We start from the raw sequence: 11,982 nt of genomic DNA, 5'->3' as shown, positions 1-11,982 counted from the left end.
CCCAATTGAATTTCGATCTGGTGTCTTTTGGCAAAGGAAGAATTTTTAAAGAAAAAGAAATATATTAAAATATCTGCAAAAAAAAAAAATATAATTTTAATATATTTCTAAACAAAAATAATTTTTAAAAACAATTATTTTCATTATTCTATATACTTATCTATCTATCAGAAATAATCATTATCAATTTGGTTTGGTTTTTATAAAAAAAATAACAAAATTATTTTTTTTTTTAAAATCAAAACTTATTTAAATCGACTGGTTTTAGTTTGATTATTTTCAAATCAAAAACCGGTTTAATATAACCAATTCTGATTTGATTCGATTTGACTCAATTTCTTAAAATTAACTTTATTTATTTTTTTATTTAGTTTAACTTTTTCAGTTTAACTAATTGTTTTTTTTAATTTTCGGAACCTCTTCTCGAAATCCTAGATTGTATGTCAGGTTATCGATATCTACGCTCTATTTAAAGACAAAGAAGGTGATAAGTATGCATCACTGACGCGGTACCCGTTTTATCACATATCAAATCGAACATCTTATAACACCTCCACAACATCATAATAAGTACTACATATAATTTTGAATATTTGATCGATCTCTACATAGCTCAAACCAAATCATGGATTTCCCCTTTCAGTTCTCAGCAACTGCTGTACTTATTCTGTTTGCCTTTATTCCGCCCTCGATCTACTATTTGTTTCGATTCCAGGAAAGGAGAACAAGAAGAGAGCACCGCCGGAAGCTGCCGGTGCATGGCCCCTTATTGGCCATCTCCATCTACTAGGCGGCTCACAACCACCCCATATAACGTTGGGAAACTTGGCTGACAAGTATGGTCCGATATTCACCGTCAAGCTTGGAGTCCATCGAACTTTGATAGTGAGTAATTGGGAGATGGCGAAGGAGTGTCTAACAACAAATGACAAAGCTTTCGCTACCCGACCTAAAGCTCTTGCAACGGACATCTTGGGCTTCAATTACAGCATGCTTGGTTTTAGCCCCTACGGGACATATTGGGCGCCAGATACGCAAGATAGTCACTCTTGAGGTTTCTCTCTAATCATCGACTGGAGTTTCAAAAGTGTTCGAGAGGATGAGGTAAGGGATGCTGTAGGAGCGTTATACCAGCAATGGATCGGGAACAAAAGTAATTCACAAAAGCTTTTGGTGGAGATGAAGAGATGGTTTAGTGACATAACTTTAAACGTTATATTGAAGATAATTGTTAGCAAGCGATATGTGGATTATGCAAGCCCTGGAGAGGAAAAGCCGGGCGATGAATGGAGGGATTCACTGAGGCCATTTTTAGAATTGTCAGGAATGTTTGTCGCGTCTGACGCACTTCCATTTTTAAGATGGTTGGATTTGGGAGGAGTTGAGAAGGCAATGAAAAGGACAGCAAAAAATCTAGACCATACGGCTGAAAAATGGTTAGAAGAGCACAAGCAGAAGAAAGCTTCTGGGACAGCAAAGGGAGAAGAAGATTTCATGGATTTGATGCTGTCCGCTTTGGATGATGCTAAAGAGCTTTCTAATCGCAGTGCTGATACCATCAATAAGGCTACATGTCTGGTATGCTATTTTTCTACAAAACTTATTGTATCACATTAATGACGGGTGTGCGTGTGTATAAATTTAATATTAAAAAAAATGAATAATGATTGTATGAAGAAACATTAAGCTCATACCTTGGTTTTGATGATGATGCCATATTAATTTATAATGAAACTCCGCTTAACAAACTGGAGTGCCATCCTCATTTAAAGATAAACTTGCTAAAGATATAACGTAGGTTGCCATGGTAACTAAAGGCCACAAGCCCACTTTCTCATGTTACTACTGTGCCCTATTCCAGACGTTAAAACTTTGCGGGCTTGCTGGCATAATTTTATCCAGTTGATAAACAGTACTATCTATTCATTCAAAACTTAATAGAAAAAATAAATATATATACATATATATAGAAAAAATTATTAAACCAACAATTTCTTTCTAATTTGTATCGTTTTTCAATTTTGGTCTGGTTATAGCCAACCAATACCCGGTCGGATTAAAAGTAGTTATTGTTTTTGTTATAATGCATGTTTGATGAAATTAGGCTTCTTCTTCTTCTTCTTCCTTTTTTTTTTTTTTTTTAAGTTTTAGCTTTGTTTACACAAAATCCACAATTGAGTTACATAACAAATGGATAATAATTAAAAACTCTTAATTAGTTAATTTTACAAATTAATTATTTTCTTGAATATTCACAGGCTCTTATTCTAGCAGCATCAGACACTACATCAGTTACTTTGGCCTGGGACTCTCTCTTTACTACTAAACAATCGTGAGGTCTTAAAAAAAGCACAAGATGAACTAGACATCCATGTTGGTAGAGAAAGGCAAGTGAAGGAGTGTGACATGAAAAACTTGGTCTACCTACAAAGCTATTATCAAGGAAACCTTTCGTTTATATCCCGCTGCACCACTGTCTATACCCATGAATCCATGGAGGAATGTACCGTAGGTGGCTACCATATTCCTAACTGGCACGCGTCTATTCACAAATATCTCAAAAGATTCACCGAGATCCACAAGTGTGGTCGGACCCTGCATGAGTTTCAACCAGAAAGGTTTTCTGACTGCTCACAAGGATTGTGATTTTCCGAGGCCAACATTTTGAGTTTATTCCATTTGGTAGCGGAAGAAGAATTGCCCTGGAGTCTCGTTTGCCCTTCAAGTCCTGAACCTTGCACTTGCTACTTTGCTGCAGGTTCAACATAGAGACTGTGGATGATGCACCGATTGATATGACCGAAACAGGTGGAAATAACAACGTCAAAGCCAACACCTCTAAAAGCCCTTCTCACTCTCGTCTTCTCCTACCTTGTTATGATCTGCAATAAATATGGAGAGCCCGTCCTTCCTGGCTTCTGCTGCATCTAAATCCTTACTATATATACTAGCGTGCTAATTAATGTAACTTCTCTATATAAATAAAAATCATTGGCACTCATCCATTCGTCCTTGTATCTGCTCCTCTCCCATATCATTTCGTCACTTTTACACACGAAATATAATTGACAGGCCTAGGAGAAAAAAGAAAAAACTCCAAATAGCTTAATTGAACAGCCGTAAAATATTGAACTCTGAATTCAAATTTCCATCTTATAAATAGAATATCATATAATATATCACTTAGGCAGCTAAAGTCCCCAAAAAAAATTAAAGAAGCTTTATCTTTTTATAATTAATGTTTTTGTTTCTTTAACTTAAAAACATGTTTTTCAATTATATTTTTTACCTAAAACATGGAAAATATTTTAGAAAACTGTGATAAATCTATCCCTATTGAAAAAAACCAAAATCAATCTGAAATAAAAAATCTACTCGAGATCGAATGTCTTTTCATTGAACTTTAAAAGGTGAAAAAAACATCTAATATGAACTTTTCTCATTAAATGAAAACTATTTAACATAAATATCGACCTTTTTGATGGTCTAAGTTGATGTCAACATATTTTTTTATCTCTACCACGTGTCCTCTCTCTCTTCTCTTTCAAATGAGGGACTAAAAAAAATAATAAAAATATATTTTTATACCAAAATTATATTGAAAAAAATATTAAGGTACCAAATATGTATAATTTTGAAGTATAAGGACTACATGAATTTTTTTATGTGAACTTTGAAATCATTACCTATTTATAGTGTATTTTCTACTTTTTTTCTCTATCTTTTAATTTTATCATATGGTTAAAAAAAAAAGGAGACAACTTTATCATATGGTTAATTAATTGTGATAATGAGATTTTCCTTCCAAACGGGATGCTCAAAAAAACCTTGAATTAATTATAAAGTAGGGGCAGCTTTCACCATGTCCTAAATCTCCACCCATCATCCTCAAAGGTTGTGCGTATATAGCACCTCTTAATCGAAGTGCCTAAGTTCTAACTGTCGGGATGTCTCTTAACTTAAATATATCAGTGTAGATACAAGTTGTAAATATATTAGAATAATGTGTACATATGCCTAGTTTATCATAACAAAATTATAGTTAAAAAATAATTATCATGGATTGGTAGTTATTATATCATAAAAAACTTGCTAAATTAAAATATTTAGAAAAAAATTAGAGTTCATACATGTAATTAATCAACCTATAAACTTAAGATAAAAAAAACTTAAATCAACTACGTTTAAATTAAAATAAAAATGGTATTTATTTTTTAAAACACTTTAAAGTAATGAATCTTTTATTGTTTTCAAGTATGAATCATTTATCCTTAAGATTTTATTACTCTTTACTTGTGCAACTAAGATGTATACAATATACCTTTCAAGATTCTAACAATACCATCTTGGTTTAGATGCACTTTTAAACCAATATTTTAAACCAAAAATATAAAAATTAAATATCTCTCTATAATATGAACTTAAACTCTAGATTTTAGAGGAAAACCAAAGCATAAAATGAGAATAAAATATTAAACAAAAATAAAAATAATGTATAAAATCTAAAAAATTTACGTGTTAAACTCTTCCTTCACCCCTTGTGAAAATTCAAAGCTAAAAGATTGAAAAATTAATAAAAGTTAATTCTCTTCATTATCAATCATTTACTAACTACCATAAATTAAGAATTAAATTTAAAAAAATTAAAAGTTCTTTTTAGCAGAAAACCAAAAAATTTTTTAAATTAATTTCTTAATTCACTTATAATTTATCTACTTAAAGCAAATGTCCAACAATTAGCACCATGACGTATACATATGATAATTTTGGGACATGGTCTAGTTAATTTGTCCTTGCTGTCCCATGCCATACCCATGGAGGGTCCGGATTGATAAGTTACTCGGAGAAGAGAGATCATTTTACTAGTATGTTGAGTGTGCAATTTGTTCCTTCACCGGCGTATTTGACCTTTGATCAAAGGTAAAAAAATAACCTGAAAATACCTAAAAAATTCCCAGGACCCCATTGATCCAATAAAATCTGTCATGGTCATTGCCATCTTCGAGCGATGTTTACTGTGTGCAAAGAGGGGGGCCAAAATGGGACTACGTACTGTGCAATCCTTTGCATTTGCGTGTGCTAATGTTTTCTGCTTCCTTTAAACTTAAGCTTCTTTTTACAAGGCAGTACTCAGCAGCAACAACGAAAGTTTAAAAGTTCGAATGGCCCTTTTGTGTTGTGATTGATCCATCGAGGAAGCAAAGCTTCAAAAGCATGCATGTGCATGTACTGATATATATATATCGTCGAATGTCAAGGTGTATATATGTATTAACTGTGCAGGCACGTTAGCGTTGTTGACGTCTTCTCCTTCGACGTAGCTATTTTCAAAACTTGAAGCTACCATTTCTCGCAAGATTTACCTAAAATCCACCGAAAAATGTCATAAAAGTTAGAACACAAACAGTTAATTGCCAACAATTACTTGTAGTGTCTTATTGTCAATCCACAATGATTGATGCTGTGTCCCTTGTTTTGAATTTTGATTGCAGACAAGATGGAGAACAGAAAGTATACGGAGACTAAAAAGATGGAACCTTCTTTTCGGCTTTCTCATCCACTCACCCATGCGCACGGTGCACGTCTAGCTCCCAGTTGGGATTAGAGATGGTGGTGGCATTGTCAATTCGCCATCACCTCAACCTCACATTTATTGTTTATAGCTCCAAAACTGACTGATCAGCTACGCCATTTTAATATCACCACTTGGCCCATGACTCCTTCATTCATCTAATGGGTTAATCTATACGAATATTTTGGACTGACTTAGGGGCCCAGTCTTCCCTTTTCCTATTTCCAGCCTTCTTCGTCTTTGACCATGTGCACTTAGGATCTGGAGTTGATTAACATATAGTATTTTTATTTATTTATAAAGATTTATTTTATAAGTAAAAATCAAACTCGTGTTTGACATTGCGTTTTAATTTTTTTTTTAAATATGAATATATTTCCTCTTATTTGATGAGTTAAAAATAATTGAATGTGTTATGTTGTGCCTTAGCCAACCTTCCTATTTATATAGAGGTAGTAAAACACTGCAGTAATTATAATGATTACAACATCCTATATTAGAATCCTATTCTGATAGATACATGAGTAACTGTAATGATTACAACATCCTATATTAGAATCCTATTCTACAATATGCCCCCTCAAGCTGAGGGTGGGGGATCAACCCGAAGCTTGAATCGAAAAGCAGTAAAGGATGCAACAGGAAGCGGTTTAGTGAAGACATCGACAAGTTGATCCCGAGAGGGAACAAAACGAATCTGAATTTCTTTCTTGGCAACACGGTCACGGACAAAGTGATAATCCACTTTAACATGCTTAGTACGAGCATGGAAGATAGGATTTGCTGAGAGATAGGTAGCACCAAGATTATCACACCAAATGGTATGGGCAGAGACTGAGGGAACCTGCAAATCTGTTAACAAGTATTGAAGCCAAATGACTTCAGCAGTACCATCAGCAAGGGCTTTATACTCAGCCTCAGTAGAAGAGCGAGCAACAGTGCGTTGCTTGCCGGATTTCCAAGAAATTGGCGTCTGACCAAAAAAGACAAGATAGTCGCCCGTAGACTTGGGATCATCAATACTACTAGCCCAATCTGCATCTGTAAAGCCATGTAGAGCAAAAGAGGAGCCTCGAGTGATATGGAAACCATAAGATGCCGTACCTTTAAGATAGCGTAAAATACGTTTGATAGCGGCCCAATGAGAATCTGTAGGAGCATGCATAAATTGACAGACTCTGTTAACAGCAAAGCATATATCTGGACGGGTGAAGGTAAGATATTGAAGAGCACCCATGATTTGATGAAATCGTGTAGGATCAGAGAATGAATGATCTGATAATAAAATGACTTTCGAAGGGGAGACTGGAGTATCAACTGGTTTGCAGGAAGTCATACCAGCTCGGGTGAGGATGTCAAGAATATATTTATGTTGACGCAACATTAAACCCATACTGGTAGACTGAACTTCAATACCCAGAAAGTAGTGAACAACACCTAAGTCACGAAGCTTGAACTCAGAGCTAAGTAACTGTATAAGGTGATGGAGCATAGCAGAGTTGCTACCCGTGAGCAGAATATAATCAACATACATCAGGAGATAAAAGATATTAGTACCATCAGATAAGATAAATAGGGAGGTGTCAACCTTGGAAGCTCGAAAACCGATGAAGAGCAAAAAATCACTTAGACGAGTGTACCATGCTTGTCGCACCCGACATCGCGGCGGCCTTAAATTTTTTTCTTAAATCTTTGAAAAGAACAGATTTCTGGCATCATGTTCTTTAATGTGGATAAGGAGTCGCCACCTAGTATTATGGTCACTAAGAACCCTAACTGGTCAACATAGATTTTATGGTTCGGGACTGGTTACGTAAAAGGGAAGATATTATCACCCCTTAAACGTCCTGCCTGAGGTAGGCTGCATTGCTAGTTTCGTCTTAAATTGCTAAATGTTTATTTTTTTTATGTTATGAAAATTTGCTTACAATATTCCTGACTCTGGCGCCAGTGAATACTAACTACGAATATTTCCAACTCTGGCGTTGATAAATATTACGTAGCTAAAAAAATAAATTTAAATCAAATGTTTGTTTTTATTCCCGACTCTGGCGCCAATGAATAAATAAATAATAATACATTTATTTTTACGCATGCACATATTTTTTTTATTTTTCTAGCTAAATAAAATAAAATACAACGAATAAAAATAATATAAATTTAAACCGGTATTTTTATTCCTAACTCTGGCGTTAGTGAATAAACCAATAAATTTACATTGGAAGTAAATTGTTTGATTGTTTACTTGGAAGTGGTTGATATGCCGAACTGATATTACTCAGGGCCTCTATTTTCACACTACTTGTAAGCCTCATATCGACCTTTCATAGACGATCACTGAGCATATGAGAGACCCTTTGAAACTAGATAATGACCAACCCTTTGATGCACTCAACGATTAGGATCTTCCTATTAGGTTGTCATCCCACGAAGGACGTGTCTGCATTTCATACGCATTTTTAATTGAATCAACATTTTTTGCATGATTTACGTTTACAGGTTGAAATATAGGTTCCCCATTGAAACCTACATATAATAAACCCTTTCGAGAAAAGACAAATGGAAAACGAAGAAAGAGCCCAGTTGGAAGCCCAACATCAAAAGAGGTGGACAATCTTAAAGAAGAAGTCGCAAGGCTTACTAGTCTACTTGAGCAGGCCTTGAGAGATAAAACCGAAAAAGCAACACTTATAGCTCAGCCTGAACCTATGCTTGTAAATTCCTTCAATCCACAGAATCTAGGGGCAAATGGGTTGTCATCTGATTTTCAACAAGTCATGCATTTTCAACCAGTATACCCCACAAGAATGATGTTTACCATTGATTCTATAGAGAATGAATCTCAAAAGGGAAAAATGGTAAAAGAAGATGAGTTGAACAAATTCATTGCCCTGGAGCAAAGGATAAAGGCATTTGAGGGAATTCACCTATATGATCCTATAAAGGCTGTTGAGATGTGTTTGGTGCCCAACGTTGTCATTCCCAAAAAATTTAGAGTGCTAGAATTTGTTAAATATACGGGAACTCAATGCCCTATAACTCATTTCAAATCATATTGCAACAAAATGGCTGAGGTGGTTGATAATGAGAAATTGTTGATTCATTTCTTTCAAGACAGCTTGAGTGATGTTTCCCTCACTTGGTATATGCGGTTAGACAATACCAAGGTTAAAAAATGGAAGAATTTAGTTGATGCCTTCATGAGGCAATATAAGTTCAATATAGACAGGGGCCCTGATCGTTTAAGCTTGCAAGCTATGGAGAAGGACAACAAGGAGTCCATAAGAGAAAACGCTCGGAGATGGAGTGAGTTAGCTGCACAAGTTAACCCTCCCATGTTGGAAAAAGAGATGATCAATTTATTTTCCGACACCTTTAAAGCTCCGTACTTTGAATACTTGGTTAGAAGCTCTGCACAACATTTCACTGACCTAGTTATTATAGCTGAGAGGATTGAACAAGCCATTAGGTTAGGTAAGATTGCTAACCCGATTGAGAAGAACGGTTTCATTGAAGGTGGTTGCCAAGGCACTTATCATTTTTATAGCTAATTGCTTCACATCGACTCCTAGAAACCAACTATCTTGAAGATAAAGCTATGGTGATATTAGGTCGAGAATGATCTACATTTGATTTCAATTGACTGTTGAAAAGATTCCCTTGTCGAGGAGAATGAATGAGTGAAATATTCCAGAAATTCCAATCAATGATCACTAAATGTTTAACCCCTTTATATGTTATCATGCCAGTATTCATAGCCTAAGATGTTGTCATAAGTTCTTTCTTGTTGAACTTATTTTTCTAAAGTTTCAATGAAAAATAATGAGTTTGTCATTTCAATCGTGTTTATGATTAGCATTATTCATTTTTTCTGAGAGAGTTTTCTTATAAAGATTCACAAACACATCTTTGAAGCCTTATGCGATCTCATAGACGCAATTCATCTCTTTTACCAAAAATCAGTTTCCCTATTGGAGTTTTGAAAAAAAATTGATCTGGCATTTTTGATTTCAAAAAAAATAATTTGATGTTTATTCGAAAACGATATTTTTGACATTCTACTTGTGGAATACAAGTGAATCAAGCAAATCCATCATTGAGGTGATTAAATTATAAAAACAATTGTGAAAAAAAGAACAAACACCCTTACCCCATTACTCTTGAATCATGTTTTTTAAATGTATGAATAATGGTATGTAGTGAACTTGTTGCTCATAACTCATGAAATACATCTTTGCAAAGAATAAACCATCACACTATACGAGGTCAAAGTTTATTGATCATAGCTGCTTGCGCTTGAAATGAGGAAAGGCCATCTTTGTTATTCTTTTCACGTTCTAAAATAAGTACATCCCTTGCAAACCTTTTTTGAGCCTGAATAATTTTTTTTCTTTCATAAAAAATCCCGACTAAGATCACACCCTACACTGGGGCAAGTGAAATTTCAATGATCAAGAAGGATGATAAAGCTGTGAGAAAGCCAAAAGGCAAAAGAGCCCAAGAAACTTAAATGCTAAGGATCAGGCCCACATCAAAAAAAAAAAAAAAAATAGGGCAAGTGAAATTTCAATTGTTGTAACCCATTTTTGGGTCCCCATGAAAAATAAAATAAATAGCCAAAAGAGGCTAGAAAAATAACGGAAGGCAGAAGCACTCAGAAAATGGTTAGAAAACTGGTCAAGGAGTATAAAGATACAAAGATTGGATTTTTGACAGTATTTTCTTGAAGGATGAGAGCCCTATTGAGAAGGAAATTTTGAATTTTGAGGAGAAGCCCAAATTTGGATGTTTATGGACTTAATTGGATTTTATTTGAATTTATAAAGGATTTGATTGCAAGAAAAAATTGATTTTTAAGTCAATTTGGGCCTTAATTAGAAGAAATTAAAGTTCTGGGGCCAAATTATGATTTTTAGGAATTTATTAAGTCAAATCAGGGGCTTAATTGCATAAATATTGAAGTTTAAGGGCCAATTAGGGACTTAATTAAGAAAATCCGAAACCAGGGACCAATTTGGAGAAGGCGCAAAGATAGAGGGGTCTGTTTGGAATTGTTTCAGGGGCTTAATTGAAGAAATTGGAAGTTTATTGATCAATTAGGGGCTCAATTGCATAAATCAGAGGCCAAGGACCAAAATGAAAAGGCGGCCAACAAGAGGGGCGGGGACCGAATTTGAGGGACTGATTTGAAGTTTAGCCATTTAAATGAAACGGCGCGTTTTACCCAAAACGACGCCGTTTCATTAAAAAAAAAAAAAAAAAAAAAAAAAGACCAGAACGGTGTCGTTTTGAACGACACTGTTCATCTTCTTCCTTTCCCCCGTTTTAGCATAACCGAAGGCAAAAATTTCGAAAATTCTCCCGCGTCTCTCTCCTCGCCCCCACCACCGCCGAAAGAGCCGACCAGCCGTTGCGTGATTGAAGGCGCACTAACCATGGTCTCCCACCCGTTCTGCCCCTATAAATATAGAAGAAAACCGAAGAGAAAAAACGGGAGAGAGGATCGGGAGAGAGAGGAGAAAGAGAGGAGAGAGAGAGAGAGCGAACCGAACACTTGGAAACAGCCGCAGCGCCGCCGCCCGGAGCCACCGTGCACGAGCCACACCACCGCCAGCGACCACCTCCTCCACGCCAGGTACATTTTCTTCCCCCCATTTTTGTGTCTTCTGCAGGTTTGCCTCCTGCATGCATTCTGCATGCAGGAGGCGGGGGAAGAAAATTAATTCTTCCCCCGCTGGGCCTGGGTCTGCTGGGCCAGCCCGATGCTGGCCCAGCCTTGCAAGTCTGGGCCGGTCTTGGCCCAGACCGTAGGAGTTTTTCGGGCCGAGATCGGCCCACGTTTGTTTCTCGGGCCGAGATCGGCCCAATGTCATTCGGCCGAGATCGGCCCGTCTCTTTTTTTGAGGCTGAGCCTGGCCCATTCATTTGGGCCGGCCCAGCCCTATAATATATTATATATTATTATAAATTATAATATATATGTGTATATGTTATATATATATATATAAAATATTTATAAAAAAATCTGAAAAATCTAAAAAAAATGTTGTTACTTTTCCTTTCATATATATATATTTTTTAAGGGGGTTTTGTATTTTTTTTTTTATATTATGGAGGTATAAAATCAGTATTTGAAATATCTGATTTTAGTCGAGACACCTGAAATTTTCAAAGATAATTTTTTTTTTTTTGCTTTCAAAAAAATTCTAAAAATTCCTTAAAAATATTATTGATTTTTTTGTACATCTTTTTAAAAATGACTTAATATTAGTTTGTATTTTTATGCTGTGGAGATACAAATTCAGTATTAAAAATACCCGATTTCGTCAAAAAAAAATATATTTTCTTGCGTGTTGCATACGGCCAATACACTAACATGTTTTGAATGTTCTTTTTATATATAAAAAAAA

General features: G+C 35.3%; 1 pseudogene; it reads left to right on the top strand.

The window, feature by feature from the left end:
* The first annotated feature begins 610 nt into the window (after positions 1 to 610).
* LOC118046316 (cytochrome P450 CYP82D47-like) lies at positions 611 to 2,891 on the top strand (annotated as a pseudogene).
* Positions 2,892 to 11,982: the final 9,091 nt, after the last annotated feature.

Source organism: Populus alba, chromosome 14 (assembly GCF_005239225.2).
Source record: "Populus alba chromosome 14, ASM523922v2, whole genome shotgun sequence".
In the NCBI taxonomy this organism is placed as follows: Eukaryota; Viridiplantae; Streptophyta; class Magnoliopsida; order Malpighiales; family Salicaceae; genus Populus; species Populus alba.
The sequence above is the reverse complement of the archived record's forward strand: the minus strand, read 5'-3'. Positions and strand labels throughout refer to the sequence as shown.